At 42.0% G+C, this 24785-nt stretch overlaps 1 long non-coding RNA gene across 2 annotated transcripts in view; it reads left to right on the forward strand.

Annotated features, from left to right (window-relative positions):
• LOC116965622 overlaps nt 1-23505 on the forward strand; it is a 97126-nt gene extending 73621 nt beyond the window's left edge. Inside the window, exons 3-5 of one of the 2 annotated variants that reach the window (XR_004409500.2) lie at nt 10292-10481; nt 10799-11009; nt 22065-23505. This is a non-coding gene — a long non-coding RNA (uncharacterized LOC116965622). The remainder of the gene's footprint in view (nt 1-10291; nt 10482-10798; nt 11010-22064) is intronic. The other variant, XR_004409501.2, reaches the window with a different exon arrangement.
• The last annotated feature ends 1280 nt before the right edge of the window (nt 23506-24785 follow it).

Raw genomic sequence — 24785 nt, forward strand, 5'->3', positions numbered from 1 at the left:
GGAGCTTGTCTGTAACCTTTGGACCTCATAGAATGATCTTAAATTAGTGCAGTGAGAAGACTAAAAATAAAATTAGCTTTTGTTTACTCAAAACTGATCTGGCCCCTGAGATGACATGGGCAGATCTCCCCTTTTCAGTAAAATTGTGGCAGGAGCACACTCATCCATGGAAATGCAATATTAAGTGTGCTTGTAGGTAGATGACCTTCTCAATACCAGGTCCAATTCTGCACAATGTTTTGCATAATATAGCATTATTCTCACATGGTAAGGTGGTAAGCAACTCCCGCTGAGCACTATAGATGGATAAACCTGAGTTTACTCCCAAACCTCTGCAGAAATTGTAGGGCCTACGCACCAGCGGGATTAATAACGAAGGATGAAGTGGGCAGGTGAAATGCGCTGCCTCCCTCTTTCATTCACGCCGGTCACAGTCTTAATGTTATTTGCCTATGTTTGCATGGAGAAAGGGATGCTACAAAACGGTGGCTTGCATTTTCCTTTCCCCCAAATGTTAGTCTCGAATGGAACAAAAAGAAGAAACGCTTCTGCAGGGAGGGGGATTAAGGTTGGTAGGACACCATGCTAACAGACCTACGTGGAGTTTTTTAAAAGCTGGGCTGTGTTACTGGCCTAATGGATTGATGTGGTTTAGTCTTCAAATAAGTATTTAGAGAACAGTTTAAATGTGAATAACTGAGCAATACCTTATTAAAACCAACTGGCTGAAAGAATTATAAATTCACAGCTCGTTCAAATAAGAAAGGAAAGCCCATGACATTTCCTTAAGGAGTAATAATAGTCTGTAGTGTCAATACGGCTTTGGTATATACACATTAAAATGCTTGTACACGTGAGTCTCTATTTATGGGGTAATTGCATGCAAAATTTCAGCTGGATATTTAAATGGAGCATATTTCCTCTTTTATAATTGCAGTGTTGGAGAGAACTAATTTAATAATTTTTTGCCTCTAATTTAATATTCAGAAAACTATTTTATTTTCTCAAATATTCTCAAAAAAGGATTTTCTCCCTGACTTAGACTTTGTTTTTTAAGTTTCATGGCTGCAGTATGTAAATTTTACATCTGAATTTAAAAAACAACACTTAGAAATAGAAGTTATAACAGACATACACTCAACTTAAACTACAGTGGTGTTATAGACATGCGGATGTGGCACCATAATTATAGTTTAAAAAGCAATTAAGATAAAAGCCAGTACAAAGAGATCAGCCAAATATCAAGAGACTGAATTCTGAGCAAAACAAATCTCTAACTTCAAGCTAAACAAACTTTTGGTGGTCCATGTAGTCAACGTTTTAATATTCCTATACAGACATACAAACATACAGAAGGTTTGGGCTTCAAAAATGTCCCTTTAGCAGCAAGCTGAATTTGAAACTTCTTGAGGCTTTTCAGGAAAAAATTGATAATGGAGATCCCCAAACATTTTAAGGCAGTTAAGCTGTGGGTTTCAGTGCTCATGGTTGACTCCTGTGTTGGCTTCAAATTGCTCGTCCTCTCACGTGGGACCAGGATCTGAAATTCGACTCCTCCCTGGAGGTACATTGGGCAGTGCTGCTGTGCTGCTGCTGGAAAGCTCGGCAAAGATTTGGGGTGTTTTCTGGTGAAATACTGAGTCACTGAGAGGTGTCTGAATTAATCTCCTGTGCAGTCTGTATTGCACTAGCAGGTTTTAGGTTGTTTGTAAACATAAATATACGAATACACATGTACACACATAGTATAATTGTTTAGATTATACATGTGTTGCACAGACACATGTATGAACAGACACATTTGCACATAAATTCAATATATTCATGTAGATACGCAGTCCTGGACATATATCAATAAAAACTATATGCACTTCACCCTGACATCCCTTTTTATTCCTTTTCTGTATTGATTTCTGTTACAAACCCATTATATATTAAAAACCCAACTAAAACAAACTGCATAAGACAATTAAAACTACCCTATGCTTTTTGCATCTATAACAACCCTACAAGATTTAATACCTTGCTGGATTGCTATTCAGTGGTAGACTTTCCAATAGGAAAGTGTAGTTTTCTATTCAATTTTGTAGGCAGACCAACTACAGAATTGAATACAGAATTACAAAACACAAACTGACTTCTGATTTATTCAGTTTTATGGGAATTTTCTGTAAGAGAATACATTATGTCTTAACTAATGTTTTGCCGTAAAACATAAGTTTTGCTGAACCAATTAAATCAACCAACTAATCTTGCACATGAAACATTAAACAAGAATGAAGTGTCTGCAATTAGAAAACAGCTTTGATGTGACTAAAAATCTATTTCTATGCATCACCAATGTTGTGGGTTTAAATCCCAGATGATGTTAGACATGCTGAATGTAAATGCTTGCTACCTATATGTTTCCAACCAGCTGAGTCTTGGAGCAGCAACACTGCTGGGTTCAGAGGGATGGAAAACCAAATGCTAATTGTTATTACTAGGAAAGGGCCTGTTTGCATTGAAACATGGAAAAGAGAGAAAGAAAGAGAGAGAGGAAGGGAGGAAGGCAGGAAAGAAGGCAGGCAGGCAGGCAGGCAGGCAGGCAGGCAGGCAGGCAGGCAGGCAGGCAGGAAGGAAGGAAGGAAGGAAGGAAGGAAGGAAGGAAGGAAGGAAGGAAGGAAGGAAGGAAGGAAGGAAGGAAGGAAGGAAGGAAGGAAGGAAGGAAGGAAGGAAGGAAGGAAGGAAGGAAGGAAGGAAGGAAGGAAGGAAGGAATTACGTGGAATTACACTGAAAAGGCACGCAAAAAGCATCAATGTTTATGCCCCTGAAAGCAAAGATATTCTTTAAAACAGAAATATTCTTTAAGAACTAGGCTAGAGAGTGAGAAAAGAAATATGAATAACAAGACAGTCCAAAAGTAGTGTAGAGCAGCTCAACTCAGTCAGCTTGGGAGCAAAACCCCCACAGCCTGTGCAACACCTCCCTCCTGGGCAGCAGTGATTTTGGGAACCTGATACTCAGAGTTTTAGAAACTTTAGAGGCATGAGAAGTTGTGTGTGGAGGTGTGGCCTGGTAATTGCTCACCTTTTTTGTGCAAACACAAAAATACCGCCCCGGCCAGGTTGCTTGGGAAGCACCGATGTGTGTGGGAGCAGGTGTGGATGCTGGCGGGGCCCCGGTGGGAATGCGGCGTGGGAAAGGAGGAACCCACAGCACAGCCCCAGCCCCTTCAGATCCCCCTGGCAGCCGAAGCAGCACTTTCTAAAGTTTAGAGAAATTATTTAGACCTCAAACTCTTTGACACTGGGACTTTCTCCTCACTCCGTGTTTGTACAATGTTCAGCACAGTGACATCAGGCTCCAGACCTTTGTTTAGCAATTTACAGTTTTTTTCAGTATTTTGACCAATGTAATGGTTATGTCGTTTTGCTCCATACAGAAACTGAGACCTGCAGAAGCTGCTCATGAGACGGCACCCCTCGTGTTTACAGTTAAGGAAGGGTCAGGCTCAAATACCCAGCCTGATTCAGGCAGCAAAAATACACAAATCTGGGTCTCTACAAGCCTGCTGATTACCAAAATATTGCCTTGGAGGTAGAGCTCTCCCAACCCAGCCTAGAAGTGCCATTTATTTTGCATAGATAATTCAATATTCAGTAGGCATGAAAGATGCTTGAGGTTGTAGAGGTCAAGGAGAAACTGAGCAGGACTCATTTCTGAAGAGCACCAATGAATTATTTTGATACCATGATGTGAGGCATTGCAGTTCAATCCTTTGAGTGAAGTGAGGAGCAAACTTGAGCTGCATACCGGGGCTGGTATTGCCTTGATGCATGAAATAGTAACTGAACTATATATGCAGGGGTAGAAAAAGAAAAATGTTGTTGGAAGGACACAACCCATTTTAAGAATCTATCATCAAAAAATAAAGAAACTCACAGTTTCAGTAATGGCAAAATTTGCAATTTAATTAAAAAAATAAATTCTAAGGATAAGAAATACTAATGAGAAATAGTTGTTTCCTCTAAATATCAAAAATGACTGGAGCGAGTTATCAGTAGTGAGAAAACTTGTACTTTCTCCAGCACATATAGGTGATTTTCATTGAACAGTGGAAATCCACCTAAGCAAACAGGTGCAGAGATCTGTACTTCTCCCCTTACATCTGAACTTCTTGTTATCACTTCAGCAATTAATATTTTGTATCTCCTGAAGATCAGAGGGTAACTTAGAAAGATGAATTAATCAGGTGTCACAGCACCTCGGAGGGTTTGATACTAACAGATATACTCTGCAAAAAGGGGAAAAGGATTACCAGACATCGTGTATGACATCCCATCAGTGTGGCCAACAGCACCCTCCTAACTGTTTCATCACATGCGCTACACACTTGACAATAATTTTACAGAGGGGATGCTACAACACACTGGTGTAATGGCTGAATTCCTTCTCCTTCTCTTTCCTCTCCACAGTCTACTTTCAGAAGTAGGTTTTGGCCATTGTAAACATTTATTGTATAGTGCCAAGTAGCCCAACGTTGCCCCTACATGGATAAAAGGTGGTGGTGGTGAATAGCCATTACATATATCTGGGTGCTGTGATAATTTTCTTGATTTCATGTGCTTTGCTGATAATAATAAAAAAAAATAAAACAATTACAATGATAAAAATAATGTGTCTGAGACAGTATTTTGAAGACTGGCATATCTCCAAAAAATCAGCAAATGTAGGTAGTGTAAATAAGACAACTCCAGCTCCTGCAGTGTTGCTGTAGGTGTTCGGAGAAGATGCCTCAGAGAGCAGGAGGCAGCCTGAATAATTCACCCCAAGGAGACTGAGGGTTGCCACTCTCCTACTGATTAAGATAAAAATAATTTTTCCCTTCTCATCGAGGACTTGCCTGAATGTAGTAGAGTCCAGAAGTGCTATGCGAAGGAGATGACAACTTGAACATGCCTGCTCCAGCATTGGTCCTTTTCCTCAACTTCTACTAGGTGAAAGAGCTACAAAAGCAGATGTGCCATTAGACCAGAAAACCCTGTTGCAGAGTAGGACTGGGTCAGTCTTGCTGGTTTTCACCACGTGGATGAGACCCCTATGCCCAGAGCCTGGTTCGTGGACCAGACGTGGCTGACTTTGCATGCCAGGCACCAACACGAGGTGCTTGGGGTTGCACCCCAGCTCAGTGGCAAGCACCCTGCAAGTAGTTATGCATCTCCCACGACCCCATTGCCCCCATGCTCCACCAGACCCTGGCCCCAGCCTGCTCACCGACAAGGTCAAAAGTTTCTAGGGCAATCTACCAGACAGATGATGCAACTGCATAACTTGTGCTTCCTCAGGGAAGCAGGCTGAAATGGCAGGAATATGTGTGGAATATGATGCCTCATTATTTAACATCAAAAATTCCTCTGAAATAATAATTTTTAACTCATTGCCAATTAAATTAAATTCATATATGCCTGTAGTAACATTTGGGTCTCCAGGAAGAATCAGTGTTCAATTAAAAAAGAAGCCAAACACCATTAAAATAGAAATGTAGAGTAAGTGTGGCTGAATTCCACCTGTTCATTCCAGATGTTTGCAGTGATTCACACATCTAAAGTCTCAGTAAATAGAGCTAATGATGGTTCAGAATATCTTAATGCCAGTAGCTGCATCACTTAAAAACACAGCTGCTTAAACAGGGTTAGAAGGCATACTGCTAAAAACTCTGTAGGGATTACACTGCCCTTGTGGCATACTACAGCTTGAATTTGCTTGAGGATCCAAGACTCTACCAATTCTCTGGGGATCTGCCTCAGATTCCTGGTTTAGCAAACGGAGGAATCTGTGGATTAATAGGAAGAACAGAAAATGGAGTACAAAAAGAAAGATGGCACCTATGAATGCAAAGTACAGCCCTCCCAAATATATACTGAGAAGCCAAATTTCATCTGGCACTATCTGTTTGCTGCTTTTTATGCCATGGGCAAGTAGCATTCTCCATATATGTGTCCATGCAGGGGCAGTGATCTCACAGCATGTTTAAATTTACTCATGAGGAAGCTAATTTTCTCCTGTTTTATAGCCACTCTGACTTTAAATTCTCTGGGTAATTTATTTATTACCAATATTATTCATTGCTACACTTACACACTTAACAGGGCAGCATTGCAGAGCTGGGGATCCAAAGAGCCCACTTTTCCTTGCATTGGAATGGTTCACAATGATTAAAGATCATGCTCTGAGCTGCCAACAAAGTAGGACTTGTGGAAATCCTCTGCAATTAAAGGAAAACCATTCAAAGAAGCTGTTTTCCCAGCCTGGGAACTAATGAAGTTGGAATTCCTACAAACTGGTGCCTCAAGTCCTCAGTCCCTTCCCCACATAACTTTGGTGCTGAAGCTTCTTCCCTTAGTGCTCTCTACAAGTTCACCATGGACATTCCCAACTAGCAAATTCCACAACTTTTATAAGAATTGGGTATCTCTGGGATCTTGTGCCCCTCCATCAGTTTGGTTGAAATTGGGCCACAGATTTTAAAACTGCAGATCTTGGAGGGAGAAAGCATGGGTCAGCACTGTTTTTGTAAATGAGACTGGTAGCTGGGGTCAGAGATGAGTTTTGATGACCCACCAGGAGATATCATTTCCAGAGCAGAGGACTCTCTGCTTAGAAAGCCTTGCCCACTCTTTAGGCCTTGGGAAGCAGTTGTAGGATGAGTCCTGCCAGTTTAACATGTTTCTCCTGGACCTAGGAGTCTAATTCGGTACTGCAAAACCTGAACCGTTCCTACTCCGGGCACACCTAATGTCCTCTGGTAATTAAAGGGCACCTCAGGTAAATAAGCATCTTGTGGTTCCTGACATGGATCATCCCTTGAAATATATCCAAAAAGGACATAAATCCAAGATGACAGCAATCTCAAGGGTCATCAAAACAATTACTACAGGCTCCTCTTTAGAGTAACTCCCTCTGTTTGTAGTAGAAGGATCTCAATGCTCGAAGCCAGAGGACAGAGAGGATCCCTACAGAGGGTGTAGGGCCAGAGGGATTTCATGAGGCCAACTCAACCAACCCCTGCCTTAAGGCAGGATTAGAGCTAGCTAACTATTCCTGGCAGATATTTGTCTAACCTGCTCTTAAAAGGCACCCACAAGGTCCTTGGACACTGCTTAGTGATCCTGTTAATTTAACACTGTTCTTAATGAAAAAAGAGAATATGAGAGTGGGAAAGCGTGGACTGTAGCTGCCCCTCTCTGTAAGGACACTGAAAATATATTCGTCACTGCCTTGGGAAGACAAAGCACTATTTTCTCATCACGGTTTCTTTTGTGCTCTTGGCCATGTTCCTGCAGGGACAACAAGGTGCCAGCCATGATGCTCTGTGCTGGGTGGCACTTGGTGGGAGCTGCCGGGAAAACGCTGGGCAGAGTGGAACCGGCAGCCTGGGAAGTGGGAAAGCTGCTCCAGCCAAGGAGGAGGGCTGTGTCCCCTTCCCTTCTGCTGCATCCACTCCCTTGCATGCACAACATTTCCACAGGCTGTGCACAGGGACCAGGATTTGGGCATTAATTAATAGGATTATTTGTTATGAATTCCTTCTTGCCTTTTCCATAGGATGTTTTACAAGAGTGGTAAGTTTGACTTCCCTTCAGTAAAATGCCAGGGCTGTGTTTGCAGGGCTAGGGATGTGACAATAGCTATCACCACCCCATTAATACCATCTGATATGGGGCACATTCTCAAATTAGGAGGAACACAGGACAGCCTGTTACCATTCCCCCCAGCTTGTTAATGGAGATACCCCTGTTACTATAAGACATCTCCCACACATTGAAAATGCCCCCATGCATTGGATATTCCCTGGAGAAAGCAAGACATGATCCCAGCATCACATCTGAAGGGTAGATTGTGTGCACTAAATATCCCCCCTCAAGTAGGATTTTGCCAAAAACCAAGGTTTGAAAACATCAGCTGTGTGGAGAAGGAGCAGCTCAAGCCAAGGAGGCACTGAGTACCTTTGCTGCTGCTCTCATCTCAGAATCCCTTTTCTTCATTATTGTAATACGGCCTTTCATGTGATTTCTCTATGTAACCGATAATGTTCTTGAGCTTGCATTTCACAGGAAAGGTTATTTTTGAAAAGAATAAAGAAAATCCTTATCAACCTACACGCTTGTTGTAGGAATGCCAACTCTCTTATAAGTGCAGGCCCATCCATCCCTTTATTTTGATGTAAAAAAATCTCCTGGCCCGTAACTACAACATGTAAGAAGTATTGCAAGCAGAACTTGATCTCATCTCACTCTGAAGACAGCAGGGCCTTTCTCCCCCAGAATAAATCCCAAACAAACCCCCCTCCTGCTCCTAGCTTTACTGGCAGCTTCAGCAACAAGAGATAAACTTCAACCTACGTTTTCTTTCCAGGCTTAGTTGTTCACCACTTTTTTCCCCCATACCTGCTTCGATCCCCTGCAAGAAGCAATTATCCAGATGATATTGTGGCTGAGGATAACTGAATATCCCTCCTGATACAACCGAGTGATATCACGGCAACTTCTGCAGGTCTCAACAGATTTCATACAGTGTGCCTAAAAAAAGGGCCCTCCTCCGAAGGGAACTTTGAATCTGTCCACCATTATAAACACATCCTGCAGAAATGAAAGAGAGAATGGCAAAAATTTGCGTCTAGAAAACTCAGTTCCTTGCCCAGGAGCATTTGGACCAATTGCTAAGCTCTAAGGAAGGTAGAATGGTCAGTTATTCTGACTGTTCACAGATGTCTCGGGGTCCCTGTCCTTTATCATCATTGGAAGATGGAGAAGGGGATCACAGCCCTCAGATATTCATTCAGAACAGATGCCTCCCACTCACAAAATCACATTTCTGGGACAAATGAGCTTCCACACAGGAAGTGTTTTAAATAACTGAAGAAAGTTGCCTCTATTTTCTTATATTCTCAGAAAATACAGCGCCAGATTAATCTCAAGGTTGGGGTGAGGGATCCAGGTGTGCTATGGTAAAGACCGTTCACCAGAAACTTCACATGGCAAAGTCTACCCTGGAGGAAGATGGAAAGAACACAAAAGGGGGCTGGAGGTGGCCATGGCTTCCTGCTACGGAGCCGTGCTGTCAACACAGAGCAAAGGTAGCATGGCAAGAGGGAATAATGCAAAACCTGCTGAAGGGACAAGGCATAGATTTTCTGTAATTAGCAGCTGAAGCCCATTGATTTTTGAAATAGCAACTCTTTAAAATAAAACAGGTTCCACAGTGGTCACAGGCACCCAGAGAAACACGCCTTAGCTCCTGGGTCTGCTTCAGTGACAGATAACAGTGACACCACCACGGCGTTTAGCAGCACTGACATGTGCATGCAATGGAGCGGGGACTGCATCTAAAACCCCTTTCTACTTCAGACCAATTTGTGTAAATAAACGCAAACATTTCTAAGGCTTGATTGACTGAAGTCAGTGAGAAGGTCTCTGCTGACTCCACTGGGCTCCAGATAAGGTTCTTCAGTTCAGTAGCTTCCAAAATGCATCTGCTTTTCTGATTTAGCGCTATTGTTTGATGTAGGTCAAAACCAAATGAGCCTTAATTAACTTCAAACTGAGTTCCCATGTTTACAACATACTGGTTTATATTTCTGTACTTAATTCAGGTATACACATTGTCAATCATCTGTGAACTCGGGCTTCTCTTAAAATACTCATTTGTCTCACAGTATCTCACTAACTACAATGCTGTATTTCTAAATTCTCGCATAATCAAAGGTGCACTAGAAATAGAGGAAATTCTTGTATATCAGGACAAAAAAAATGCACACAACTTCTTTGCTCACTGATGCAACCAAAACACCCAGGAGTTATTATAATGTGCATTCCCTTGACAGAGACTTTTATTTCATGCAAATTATTATGATTAAGATTCGCATACTTTTTTTCCATTTTCGCACATTACTTAATCAATGTGAAGTACTGTGTAAAAATTGCATCTCTTCATAACAGTGATTTTGACCAAGTCAAGTGTTGCTGCTAGAATCCTAATCCAGACTTGTGATTCAATTATCATTTAGAGACTTTCTAAATTCAAATTAAGTTTACCAAAAAAAAAAAAGTTAATATCTATATGGATCATTTGAAGGTTTTATCAAAATAGCTTCCTGTTGCAAGGGAATGTAAAACATGCTGGATTCTTTCTGTTTCATTTACTTCTTTAACTTAACATGAAAAATATACAGTGCTGCATGGAATCTGAGCATTAAAATGTATACCTTGGGACACTTCTTGTTTGTATTGCATTGTTTACATTTTATAGGCAGCCATCCTGAGATCTTACAAGACTATTTAAGCTCAAGGTGTGGGCATCTGATCGAAGCAATCACATTACCACAGCTTCACGTGTTACCTACCGTTCACCAGCTGAGTCCCAGAAACTCACTGCTGCCTCATAACCCAAAGTAGGTGTCTGCTTCAGTCCTCAGAGCTGCAACTACCTTAAACAACAGGTAAAACCCGTGTCTGTTACAAACCTCCTGCTCTTGACGATTTACTTTAAAATTTGGGTGGGATATGCATGTGCATGGTGCAAGTTGTCCATGAAATGCTATAACCTTGTGACTTGCACTTGTAGGCCTATGTAGGCTATTTCAATCATGGGGTTTTCTGGGATAAACTCAATGTGGGCTGTTCATGGGTGTTAAGGTCAGCAAAAACTATGACGTTGTTCTGGCCTTTTACATACACATGCAATTTGGCATTGAAACTCCTTCTTCAAAGCCAATGATGCTGGTAACAAATATTTTTTTTTTGGAAAAACCCCCAGGTACTCAACATTAAGAATCCAGTCAGGGGAGAAGTTGCTACATCACTTTGCCCTGGAGATAACACAATTTATTCTGGAGAGCGTTAGCCTGAATTCATAAAGTCAAGTCTCTGGATTTCAAAGGCTATCTTGAAAATTGCATTTTCATCAATGGTTTGACTAATTATTTTCTTAAAACCAACTAGAAAGGTTACCTGGTCTCTTAAATCTGGTAGGTATCTAGTATGCTAGCAATTTTCCTTCCTTTTCATTCCTCACAGGACAGAAATTAGACATTGTCATTCCATATTATTTGCGACATGTTGACATTATAATTTAAAAGGATGCAGCAGTTCTGAACAGCTGGAGAGTAATCCTGAACAATCCTTGACAGTTCCCTTTGGAGGATGAATGCACCTCCCTGGAGAACTGCAGTCTCTTATTTTAAACTAACAGCTAATTTTAGACAGTTTGCCCTCTTAGAAATGCATGCCACAGAGACTTCTCTACATGGTGAACAGCAGTGACCAGAGATAAGCACCCACACAGAAAAAGAGAGCTCTAAAATAGATTTTTCCTCTTCTAAGAGACATGACTTGTTTGCCATATTGCCTGATGGAGCCAAAGAGAGACTCTCATTGCTGGTGCTCCCTGAGACAACCCTCCCTCGTGCTGTGCTGAGCTGAAAGCTTCTTAGATGCTGCACACACTTTGGGACTGCTGTGGTTTACTTCTCCTCAGAGACTTGGTGGAATTGGTTTAAGCAGAAGGGATTTTTTTTTTTTCCCCTCCACCCAACAAGTTGAGCACACTGTGCTTGAAACCTCTTGCTCCTGGAAGGGAGCAGGAAGCATCCTGCAGCAGGGCCATGCATCACCTCTGTCTCTCAAAGGTCTTGAGTGCAATGACACTGAGTGATGGGGGACATGAGCCAGCAAACACCTTGTGGAAGGTGGAAACCAGCTTCATATGGCTTTGCCTTATGGGTTGTTGAGAGAAGGGAGGAGGGTGGGACGTGGGGCATCTCCTCCAGCCATCTTGCCAGGAGGAGGGGAAGCTGCTGTGCTGGTAGAACAAAGCTCCACCTCTCCTGCCCTTCTGAAGCTGTGGTCTAGCCTTGAGGACATGTTCAAACACTCCTTACCAATGAGTGCTTGTGTCTTTAGCCAGAAAAGCCTTGACTATTTTATTTTCTTTCTTTTTTTTTTTTTTTTTTTTTAATCTTTTTCTTCTTTTATTTTTTTTTTTTCCCCAAAAAAGTCCTGACTTCACATCATCATGCTCCTGGGACTTTCCAGGCAAAGGTACGCTGCCTGCAGATCAGCCTTCAGGTGGGTAACCCACTTGCCAAGTCCGTGGGGTGATTTGGATTCAGGTTAAGGGTAGATAAAAACTGCTGAAATGATTATTGCTTTATTGTGTGTCATGTGGTCTGAACGGAAGCAGATCTGGCTTGCAGGAGTCATTGCAAGGACAAGCAAGAAGCTCAAGAGAAGTGGTTCTCTGTTGTCACAGGAGCAGGAGGCACTGCCAGCACGGAATGGGAGCTCTCAGGAAAAGCTGGTTCATGCTCTGCAGCTCTTGTCTCTCTGGGGCACAAGAGCAAGAGCAAAGAAGGGCTGAAGGGACAAACCCTTTTGTGCCATGGACTGAGCAAAAGCCCCCTGTGTTCAAAGAGGTGCAAGGCTGGGTCAGACCTGAATTGTGCTCAACCACATTTTTCCTAGATTTGCAGCAGACACTAACGTGGTCAGCCTGGTCACTGACAGTTGACTCCTGCTTCGCTGGGACCCCTGAAAGACTTCGCACTGGCTCTGGTGGGGCTTTCGTCCAGCCTTTAATCTGTACAAGGTTTTTTCCATGCTGCACATCTCTGGGGAACAGTCTGTCTTTTCTGAACAGGAACCGCAGCTGGCTGCAGAATAAAGATGTCTGGAGTTGGGCTCTGCTGGATGCTGTGCCCTGTGAAGTCAAGGGGAAACTCATCACTGGTTTCAAGGACAACAGCTTGAAGTCCCTTCTTCAGCTGCCATTCAGGAGATTGCCTCATGGTTCCTACCAGTTGAATATTTCTATCAAACAAGGGTAGTGCTCCAAATAGGAAAGTCTGACAGAAAACAAACAAACAAACAAACAAACAAACAAACCAAAACCAAACAAAACCCAAAACATAAGAGTTCCTGGTTCTTATTTCTCTAATTAAAAATTACTCCCCTCACCTCTCAAAGCTCTAATCCAGGTGTAATACTTTTCAAGAAGAGAATACTTCCCTTGCAGAGTTTAGAGCAGCAAGCTTAAAAATCCAGGTTTTGGACTGAGGTGAGTTTAAAAACAATTTCACTGAATTTATTCTGTAGTTGGAGGAGTCAATAAGACATGCAAAAGAAAACCCTGTGAGTGTAAAGAGACTGAGTGGGCTGATATAAATCCACCTCGGCAAGATCTGTGTTGGGAGGACTTAGTCATAAGAGTAATGCTGTTCCTGTGGAGAAGCATTTGCAGGCTCCAGCCCTCGGTATAGCACATGGAGTAGCTGAACAGGTAATACTCAACGTTGTGCCTTGGGGCCCACGGGGACGGGAGATGAAGCTGTTCAAACACTTGTCTGTGTGTAGGCACTTGAGTGAATATATAAAATGTGTGTGCCAGAGCTGAAGGGCTTACATCACTCAGGTGTTTGCACCTGATAAAAAGCCAGGACTAGTGTTGTGGGAGTGTGTGAGTCTGAAGAAGAGAAGTCAAGACTCAATCACTTTCCCTGAATGATTCATTGCCCTATAAAACAGAATCTGAACTGTATTTTTCACTGAGGACCATGTGCCCCCAGCTAAGAGAGGACCCCAAGAGCAATTCCCTTGTATGTGGGAATGAAAGAGACAGTGAAGCAAAGTAATTTTCCTAGGTTCTTCCAACCTTGTTCTCAAGCAATTGTTAGAAATGCAAGCTCAGCTAGTTACCTCTCCAGAAAGAATAAGATTAAATACAACAAAATGGCTTAACAGATTTTTTAAACCCTGATATCCCTATTGATTTTCCATGGAAAGCAAATAGCGATGAAGAGCAGCAATGCAATGCCTACAGGTCGGTTTTCTTGTGCTGAGATGCAGAACGTATCTAAACAAGTCTAGTTCTACTAGAAATTGCCCTCTGAAGCACAGGCCGTCCCTATCCATCATGGTCCCTCAGATCAGCTCACTACCCTCTCCATCATGGCTCTAATTATGGAGTTAAGGCAAATCTGTTTAACAAGCTGCCATGTGACCCAGGAGACGTGGTGGAAAACAACCAAGACAAGGATTGGGTGAGTCTTGAAAACTCTGCCCTTTGAATGAGGTTGAGATCCTCTCCCAATCACATAGGTCTTTGCAAATCAAGGGCACTGAGTGGAAGAAAGGCTGGTGGAAAATGTAAGAAAACTCCTTCCTGAGAGCTCCTGAACCATGACACCCTCTGATCTTGCCCAGAAGATCTCCTGGGACCTCATTCCACCCTCTCATCCAGTGACTGGAGACCTCCTGGAGCCAGGGGACTCTGTCAGTGATTAGAAGAGCAGATTGCTGATGTGAGGCTTGTTCCTGCAGTGTCTGTCTGTATGTGCAATTAGAGGCATGGACAATTCTGGCCCCAAAGAGCTGTCTCCAGACCAAAGCTGGTACTACTTGGAAAGGAAAATCCATCTCTCCCAGTGGCCTCAAGTCTTCCCCAGGGATGGACCTGTCTTTATTTGTGAAAGTGCACCCTAACATGCCTTTGAAAGTTGAAGTCTTTTTCTGACTTTCTTCATCCACTGGCAACAGGAGCCATCCCTTCCAGGATAGAAAGAAAACCAAAAACCCCTCCTTATTTTCTTTCCCTCTCGCACATTTTCAATTAAAATAGATTTGTGCAAGCTATACTGAATGCGCCGCAAATCTCTTTGCATGGTTAAAGTTGATTAATTGGGGTCAGAAGTGAAAATTAAAAAATGGCAGCAGCTAACAAAATACAAATAGCGTCTCTTGGGCCTTGTGGATGATGGAGCACAGACTGAGATGCCTGAGCTGGTTCTGCCTTGAGAAGGACCACCTCCTTCACCTTGGGTTAAACACTCAAGAGCAGAGCTGGGTTTTGGGGGGAGGGGGTTGGCCTCAAAATAGTATGTATATAATCCTCAAGATAATCAATTTCTTACAGATGCTTTGTAAACTTTCCTGTTCAAGAGCGCAAGCCATAGTACTTTCTAAATCCCTAGGGGTTGTACTTGATATCCATTTGTTATTTCCTAATGCTATTCAATCTTTTTTTCCCCCTGTTTTTTTGAAGCTTGCAGCAATAAGCCTGAGACTTACGTCGGCAGTCGCCACTGCTTCTGCCATTCTGCAGTGAACTTTGTGCGCGTTTTCATATTCCTTTTCTTAACACTCCTGATAAAAGCATTATCAGGGAAATTCAAAAGCAAGCAGAAAACTGGCATAGCTAATTTAGGCTAATTAGTATGGCAGAAGCTGAGTCTTGTACTTCAGAGGTTCCCATGCCCTCCCATGTCTCCACCTGATCGCCTTGTCCAGCAGCAAACCCAGGAGGCAGCTCCAATTATATCATAACCTCTTCAAACACCAAGCCACTCAAGCTAATTTTATCCTATTAAACAGACTGAAGGATTCAGAAGAAAGGTTCTCCCCCAAAAGCTTCAATTACCAGTGTCCCTGATTACCATCTTTACAATCCTATATGCTACAGTTAAATACTTTTTTGCTTAGTGTTGCTTTCTTGATTTAGATGAAAAGCGAGTATTAAGAGCATGTCTTTTCAACTCAAGCAAGTGACATTCATAAAAAAAAAAAAAAAAGGAGCCTCTCTTGTTATTAGCTTGTTTAATCAAAGTCAAGTTTAGAACCGTTCAAAGACAATGTAATTGGGGAAATGTAAACATCCCCTCGCATCTGGTGGCATTTAAAGCAGCCACAGGTAACTACCAGTAACAGCAGTGATGGCCAAAATTATTAGGTCTAGAGGAAAAAAATATATAAAGAAAACAGCAGGATCTCCTGAAGCAAGGAAAAGTCGAATGGTGTTTGAATTTAATCTGGTATCACTAATCAGCAATAAAGACAGAAAATATCCTCTAAGGTACTGGGCAGGTTCATCCTTCCCTGCACCAATGTGCAGTAGACATTGGCCTTGAGCACAGTCATGTCTGGCCAAACACACTTTCCTGGGTCACAGATGTGCCTGGGCTTAGGGCAGCTCACAACCTTACAACTCCCTGTGCCCCCAACATGATGGTGGCCTCGAGCCTTCACTCTCCATCCCCACCATGCTCCTTCTCTGCTGGCCATGCCCACGGCAGGTGGGAGATCACTGGGGAGCCACCTTGCCATTTTCCTGGCCAGTGCCTCCTGCAAGAGGGCTGCAATCTTGGCTGATGACTCCAGGTGCTGCTATAATTCAAATAATAATTGTAGGATCCAGGCTATTATTTTTAACAACAGAGATGGAAATGGAAAGAACATATGTCATCTGAGCATCAAATTAACCCTCTCTTGAACACTGAATCTGGGAGAAGTTCAGGTGATGGCAGTACCTGTTAGGACAGCATTTATATGGAAACAAAACGAGAATATTGATCACCTGGGAAATTCAGGAGTGCAAGTCATGGCAAAAATACACCTTGCTGTTTTAAAAAGGAACTTGTTCTTCACCTTCCCCAAATAGACTAATTTTGCTTATTCCTCTTCTTCCACAGACAGTAATTGTTTTAAGCATGCTTACAACTTCATATTCTTGTTTTCTTTCAGTGTCATCCCAATTTGTTAGCTCCCAGTCCCTCATGAGCTGAAAGTATTTGGGGGGTTGGATTTCACTTCTGATCTACTCATCCTTGCAGCTGAAAATGAGCATTTTTCTTTCTCTCTAGAAACAAACAAACAAACAATTTCTGTCATTTAACAGAAATTGAATGAGTTTCACCCAATTGCCCGCTCTTCTGCGATATGGAAGTGCTATTGTCTGCAGACAATGATTCTCATGCAAATGAAACAACAGCCAAATAAGAATCCTCCCTATCTCTGTTTGGGCCAATTTTCTTTACATTTCAGCAAAGCTTAATCTGTTGGCAGAAGTGTTTAGGCCCATTAACAGCTAAAGTCACAGAGTCCACAACTCACCCTGCTGACAGTAAACAAGGAATTTGAGGAATGGCCTTTAAACAATGGCTAAGCCACAAACCATTTTGTCATCAAATGCTGTGAAAGGCATATAGGCTGATGATTTTCTTCCTTGGGTTACAGCGATTTGAAAGACTGGTTTCCCTACCCTGAGTCCCCAGCACCCTCCAGGCTTGGGTTACAGATGTTTTATTTGCCTTTCCAGCCCTACAGCTGTGGGATGGGTTATGCAGGTGTGCTCCCGACAAATGAGTCATTCCAGGGCTTCGATTTATTTATTTGTTTTGACCATCTTGAAGGCCAGGGCCCCCCTCTGCTCAGCACTGCCCAAACACAGGACAACGCGATGCTCCGTGCCCTACAGGGCAGATTCGTGGATTTAATTTTGTTCGGGGAATACTGTACCCAGGTCCATCCCTAATAGTGTCATAGACAAAAAGAGAGAATTTATACAGGGGAAGAGAAATAAATGGTAATTGCTAAATAAAATAAATTGCTAAGTAAACCCCACAAAGCTTGCATCTCGCCAGCAGGGCTTGGATGGAGAGGGGATGTGAGGGTGCCGGGACTGTTCACCCCAACATGTTTCTCAGTTAGAGGTTCTACTGGGCAGTGCCAAATTAAATCCCTTTGTACCCCATTTCCTGAATAGCACCCAAATTTATTCTCTTCCCCTGGGGAAAGAAAGCCAAAGTGATGGCAGATGGCTGCAACCCAAAAGAGGGTGTGGACAACTATTTAGCTAGAGTTGTGCGGAAAATACAGCTCTGAAAACTCATGATGCCAACACCAAAGCCATGTCAACACCACTTTCCTCCCATGTGTTTTTTCCAAGCTGAGCTGGAGTGTGTGTCTAGAAAAGAACTGAAGAGCAACATGTTACAGACCCTGCCATCGTGTCCTTCGCACGGTGGTGGGCAGGAGAAGGTGCCACACTACCATCTCTCACCCAAATTGTCCTTACTTGCACTTCTGCCAGAAAGCAGTGGAGAAACAAAAAGCAATGACAAGACTTATGTTCAAAATAATCTCCCTTCACACCTGGCTCAAAGATCATCAAAGGCAACATCAATGCTAGTACTGAAGGCCCATTCCCAGATAAACCATGAGTGCTAAACAGGGCTTCAGGTGCAGTGTAGGATATCTTTCCTCTACTGGTTCTCCCCAGGAGAAATGAAAGAACAGGGACGGGAAGAGAGGAGTGAGGAGCAGAGCAGGTAATGAAATGCTCTTTGGCTGCATATACAGATATCCCATACGTTGACTTGTTCAAGCTGCATCCAAACTATGTTGCATCCGTCAGTGTGAGGAGGGATCCCCATCAGTGTTATTGGGGAATGTGAGAGAAGGAAGGAAAAGAGAGATGGAGTGGGAAAGAGTCGGCTGTGCCAGCAACACAGCGTTAGGCACCAGCCGGCACCCAGCGGCACGGCAGGGCTCTTCACCGTGCCACAGCTCTGGGCTGCCCACATTTCACTCCTCCACCTCTGGCATTCACTGTCATCAAGGACAGATAAAAACATGAGGTTATTTTAGTATGGTCACATATGGGCAATAGTTTGGCAGTTCTTTTCCCCAACTTTGGTCTAGATTGGTTCAAAGTTTTCAACCAAAACATGTTTTCCCCAGTAAATTAGTTCTGCACCAGACAAGATTCTGAGTTTTGTTGGAATATAAATGAAATAATGAAATGAAATGAAATGAAATGAAATGAAATGAAATGAAATGAAATGAAATGAAGTGAACTGAAATAAATGAAACAAAAATTACTAAAATAAAATAGATTTTTTTAAAAAAAGTAAAATAAGAAGTCATGTAGCCAAACTTCTTTGTTCTTTGAGGTACCATTTTTAAAAATAAATGCTACAGTGTTTCATGGCAATTTTAAGAAATTAAAACCAGTATCAATCACTCTATTAAATGGTGTTATTTCTCCGTGCCAAACTTGTTTCATTTATATATTTAGACCATCATGGTTACAGTGACACTGTTGCTAACTGCTAATTAAATGTAGGAGGAAAGAAGGCTGTGAGGCATTTCTACAGATGGAAATTGGGAACAACTCTGGTGATGCCAGTATCAAGCTATAGGGGTGAGATCTAATTTTTCCATAGATCCTTCTGCATAATTATCAGTAATGTGGTGCCACATACACACACCCATGTGAAGAGATGGCTGTTGCGCGTGGCGTTGGCTGGGAACACACAAGAATGTATGTCCCACCTCCTGGTGGGACCCACCTTGCAGCCCTTCATACAGGCATTTAACTACAATCCCAACTTTTTCCTGACTTCACATTCTAGCTGAGATGGACAGATGAAGAGGCAGGACATGAGTTAGACAAATAAGAGTTGGAAACACAAGAAAATGATGAAAACTAAGAGATTAGAGTAGAGCAGACACCTTTAGTAGCAGTACTAGGACGACAGTGATGTATTTTACCAGAAGAGTGTGACGGCAGCACTCCATGAAGGCCAGTTTTTACTGGACTAAAAACTCTTTTCCCTAGTCCTAATGTACCAAAGAGTCCTTGTTGTTCCCAAAATACCAACCAGGAACACCTCTTAGAGTCAAAGCAGCAGCAACCAAGCCTCTCAATCTACGGGACAGCATCAAAAGGGATTTAATAAAATTTTAAAAAGAAACAAGCCATAAAAGCCAGATCAAACTCTCTGATATGTTTTTGTCTGACAGACCTGAAGATTTCTTGGAAGAATTTCCTCTAAAATAAATAAATAAATCACCAGCTTAACCCCACAGCAGGACTCCCCGTCCCCCCATATATATATACATACATATATATGTCTGTGTGTATATATACATGTACACACTTACATACACAAATAAAACGCATACAGTAAATCAATTTGGAAGACATGATCCTGCAAGACACTGACCAGGATGTCCTGATGGGGAGGGGGTCCCAGGGTACCTACAGGACTGTGGAGGGAGGGGAACCCCCAATACCTGGCTGGCCAAAATGAGGAGGCACAGCTGTCACATCTAGCTGAGCAAGATGGGGCACGTGGAGGGCCGGGCAGGTTGGTGTGTGGCAGCTGATGCAAGGTATGCTTGGAGCCTGAATATACAGTTAGAATTATATCAGGTTTTAGAGAAAAAAAAACTAAAGTCCAATGAAATTGTAAGAAGCTTTTTACTTTGTGTGCTGCTGTCTGTCAGATGCATGCTTTTAAGGATGGGGCCATCATTAGGCATGCACAGTGGTTATCTAGAGAGAAGTGGGTGCTGCACGTATTTATATGTTACTGTTTTGAGGGTGTTCAGCAGTTTTCAGCCTCCTCCTGAAATGGTGCCTCTCAGTGTGACCTGCACACTTGTAGTTTTGCATCCTAAGAGGAGGAAGGGCTCTTTTGGGTGAGTGGGGCTTTCTGCCTTTTCACATCTTCTCTTTGATTAGAGAGGAGGTGAAAAGAGAAGCCTGATTAAAACCTATTAATCTAAGGACTTGGGTAAAAGATGTTGAATGAATTACAAAACTTAAAATCATTAGAATTATCAGAGAGACAGACAGACAAGCAAAATTTGATGTGCATTGAGCAGGTAGGGTCATCACCAGCTAATTTGGATGTTTTCACTCCCATTTTAGAAAGGAAAAAGATTTCATAGTTTTCCTTTTTGAGGTATAAATGAAAGCTGAATATTTTGCTGATAATATTTTGCTCTTTTGAGCTTTATCACGAGTGAAAATGATCTCGGCATTTGCAGCTTAGTCCCAGTTAATCGGAACTTGCAATCGGAGACATCATGTCGTATTTCTGCCTGCAAGTCCAGATGGACCCTCTGTCCGTAAGCGAGGGGGGGACAGCTCTGCCGCAAAGTGAGACGCAGGCTCGAAATGTGCCTCTTCAGGGAAAGGGTGGCATCCCAAACACAAGGCTTTCAGCCTTGCCAAGTTCTCTACGGGGTATTAGGAGCTTCTTTTTAGTTGCCTAAAACCAGCCACTCAAACTTTGCAAGCACAAATATTCACCCCAAATGTGAGCATGGCATGAATCAAGCAATAAAAGTTAATCGGCATCATTAAATCTGTCAAACCAGCAGGTTATTAAAATTACCACTATTCACTCTGAAAATGGGAACAAAAAATTATGCTCCAGCTTTCTGAGCCTGTTTGTCTTGTTTTCCCACACTGCTTACGAATTACTACAGTATATTACAATGTCCTCTATCCATCTTCATTAGCATTGTGAACAAATTGTATTGGGCTGTAATGCAGCATTTTTTTGGTATTGTACAAACATATATGATGTACAGAAAATGGGCAATTTAATATGAAAAGAATATTGTCCCTCAGAATTTTTATTTTCTAAACAGTCATTTCAGTTGGGAATTATTGCATGATTTGTGCATAATTTCTCATGGATAGTTATTTAAATATAAATAGGGAAAATATGTAATTCCATATGGTGGCTATCTACCCTTTCTTGATGCCTCTCCATATTTTTAATAGTGCAATAAACAAAAGATAAAAACATCTCTAAGCCACACACTAGTCAAAAGAAGATAATTGTGCCTGTATGTGTTTATTGTAATTTGAATGTGCTTCAATTAACTTTCCTCAATATTTCCCAGTTCTTTTAAAAGAAACTTAAATTGGTTTTTATTTTGTGAAATTTGTTTTCTGTGCAATAAGGAAAAAAAACCCTACACCATTGCCTTTGTTTACCTCATTATGGATACAACCTATCCAGGAACAAAGCTCCAACTCTTTATTCCCAACAGTCTTTTTTTTTCCCCATTCTCACATGCTTCTTATTATACTTTAAGCAAAAATATCTAGTGATCCCTGGGAAGAGGCAGCTCACCATTGCTCAATATATCACATATCAAAGTGTGGTAAAACATGAAAATGGCAGAAAAGCAAACTCTTACACTTTTGCACAGCAGTCACTTTTTAAAAATGAGAATTTATTACCCTTTCCTCCTACAAATCATCAGGGTGACCGGAACAGAGAGAGTATATATAGAATGCTTGTTGTAATTAACCTTGAGGCTTTTATTTAAACAAGGTCAAACATTTTAACAGCTTTATAAATCAAGGTTGGGTCCACACGGCTCTATAGTATCAGGCTAATGACAAAATGCACATGGAATACTTATTAAACAGCATTTATTTACAGAAAATATGTCCTGCAAGCTTCAGAGAGACACACCCGCCAGCTGATCTAGCACCAACGGACACACAGCTCCAGCCCCAACCAAACCCCAAGGTGACTGGTGTAATGTGCTTTTATTATGTGCTACCAAGGAGCCAAGTCCAGGTATTGGTAAATTAGGTCGTTTGCAAGCTAACTGCATTTTTAGTGTGATTGCAAAGTTACAGAAGGTAGATTACAATCATCCCAATATCTGCTGTTCTGTCCTTAATTTTGTCCGATTTTTTTTTACTTTTTCTTCTACTTTAGTTAGGTTTTACTGGAAGGAGAAGGAATGAGGACATCTGAGTTGAGTAAGATGAACTACTTCTTAGTCAGTAGCTACCTGGGAACCTTTATCAGCCTCTAAAAAAAAACCCACCTTTGGATTCATCTGGCTCTTCTGGGCTATCTTCTCCTTCCTAATAAAAAATGGCCATCAGGAGTAATTTTTTCTGAACAAGGACCATCACACTGGGTTTTCTATTTTGCACTCAAAATAAATGGTAACTTTCAAGCCACTCCCATTCACAATTTCTCATGTTCTTCAGTGTACCAGAGCATAATGAAGAATATTGTAAGCCAGTGTTTGACATGGCTGCTTTACACGACAGCCCGCTTTGCAGATATCCCTTACCGAAAACCCTCTCTTTGAAGTCAAGAGGGGATCCACGTGGACAATAGATGCCCCCTATATGTGTGACCCACCAGTCATAAAACAGCTGCTGTAATTTCCCTAAATGAGTCAGATAATTTCTCCTCAAATATTTCTTGTCTCTTAAGCATTTTTTCTTAGCTCCATGGTGTATGGGTTACACAGACCCTAAGGGATACTCATTATTCACTGTGCTTGCTCTCTTAAACTTCACATCTAGGTTGTCACAACCACCTCCCAGTATGAGCTCTGAGTCCCTGGAAAGATCAGTACATCTGCCGTTGGGATCTGCACCTAAACCTCCTCCCTTTCACCTGGACACAGTACGTTGCATCACATCCAACCAACAAAAATCCCGTTCGTCAGCAGGGCCAACAGCAGGGACTGAACTGGGTGAAGAAATCAACATTTTTTAGTGCCTGCATTCACCATTTTAATTGACTTCTCCTTTCATGTGTTCCCCTTCCATGCCCTTTGACTATAAATGTTCAAGCGGCTGTAGTAACCCCTAGGAAAAAAAAAAAATAGTTGTGCTAAATGAGATTTTTATGTGTGGGTGTTTATGTATCCACGTGAAGCAAATTTCTACCCTCTTCTCATCAGAATGGGAATGAGACCATGTGAGCGATGTGACCAATTACCACTGAGCACCCCAGAGCAGCTTCTGAATATTCACATCCAATTGCTACTTTGGTGGAACAATTGGTTTGAACGGTTTGAAAAGGCAATGATGTCAAATGTGTGGCGTGATTAAACGCAGTGAAATTACCAGCCGTTGAGCTGAAAAAGAATCTCTGTTTCCTTCCCAGGGTAATTCTGCTTTCAAATTTTGCTCTGATGGGAGCAAGAAGCACCCAAATCTATGAAGGCAGCTTAGTGTTGGAGGCAGCATGGGCTGGGACATGCATGGGTGCTTTGATGTGGGTGCAGCAATTCAAACGCCTCCTCTCCACCCTGATCCCCATGCCAAACCGCACTTCTGCCCCAGGTAGAGCAATGTAGTGGCACATTTTGCAAGCACACCATGATGCAAACATAATTTGAATCAAAAATTTTTAGGGCCAAGTATCTGGGAGTTGAACTGTCTGAATAACTGTAAAAGGCTACACATTTTCCATCAATATCAGCCGCAGTTGGGAGCTCCTCTGCTTTCTGTACAGACAAGGAACATGTTAATCACACACTCCTGATGCTTGGTTCACGCCTATTTCTGTCATCACTGAAAATTATCTATACTTTTTTAAAAAATAGACCACTAAATCCCTCATCCAGCTGTCTCCTGTTTTAAAAATGCATATACCATACGTTACAGTTTAGTAGTAGCCCTGATTTTATGACTGAGGCATATAGATCCAAGCATTAGAAGAAACGGCATTTTTTTATTGTAGTGCACAGAGAAGTGTGTGGCTCCCAGATGGCAGAAGGGAACTGGAAGCACACATGAGGACAAAAAAGTAATACATCCTTCAGGATCATATCTTATGCTGAGCCCTTGTCAGAGAGGCAGCACAGAAACACTGCCCATCTCTGGCTGCTCAGGTTTGAGGCCAGATCTGAAAACAATTTCTCTCCTGCCTGGTCCTTTTTGGGGAAGGTGATTGTTCATAGTCTTGTAGAAAAAAAAAATGTGTTTTTTTTTAACAGGTGACTCCCACACATTCTCTGCCTGTGCAAAAGGCTTCTTAAACATGATGCAGGCAGCTAAGACGAGGAAATAGCCTGTATAAAATCCTCCTTGAAACTAGGGAACTTTTTCTTTTCCTTTCTTCTTGTTTCCTACCCAGAGATCTGAGCTAATTTTCCCTATCCATAGGCTCCCCCTACTCCCTCAAAAAAAAAAAAAAAAAAAAAAAAAAAAGAGGGGGGGAGACTGTATTCACTAATTATACATCCTGAAAAGAATTTCGTTCAGTGTAAGATGATCCTAGTGATATGCTAATCCTTTTTTCTGCTTGGTGCAGCCTGAAGCCTGTGTCTAACATTTTTTTCAACTGTATGACAATAAAAGTTGTGGCAACAAAAGAAATAAATGGGCAGCTAAAGAAGGTATA

The sequence above is a fragment of the Tyto alba genome, unplaced genomic scaffold, assembly GCF_018691265.1.
Source record: "Tyto alba isolate M040663 unplaced genomic scaffold, T.alba_DEE_v4.0 Super-Scaffold_29, whole genome shotgun sequence".
In the NCBI taxonomy this organism is placed as follows: Eukaryota; Metazoa; Chordata; class Aves; order Strigiformes; family Tytonidae; genus Tyto; species Tyto alba.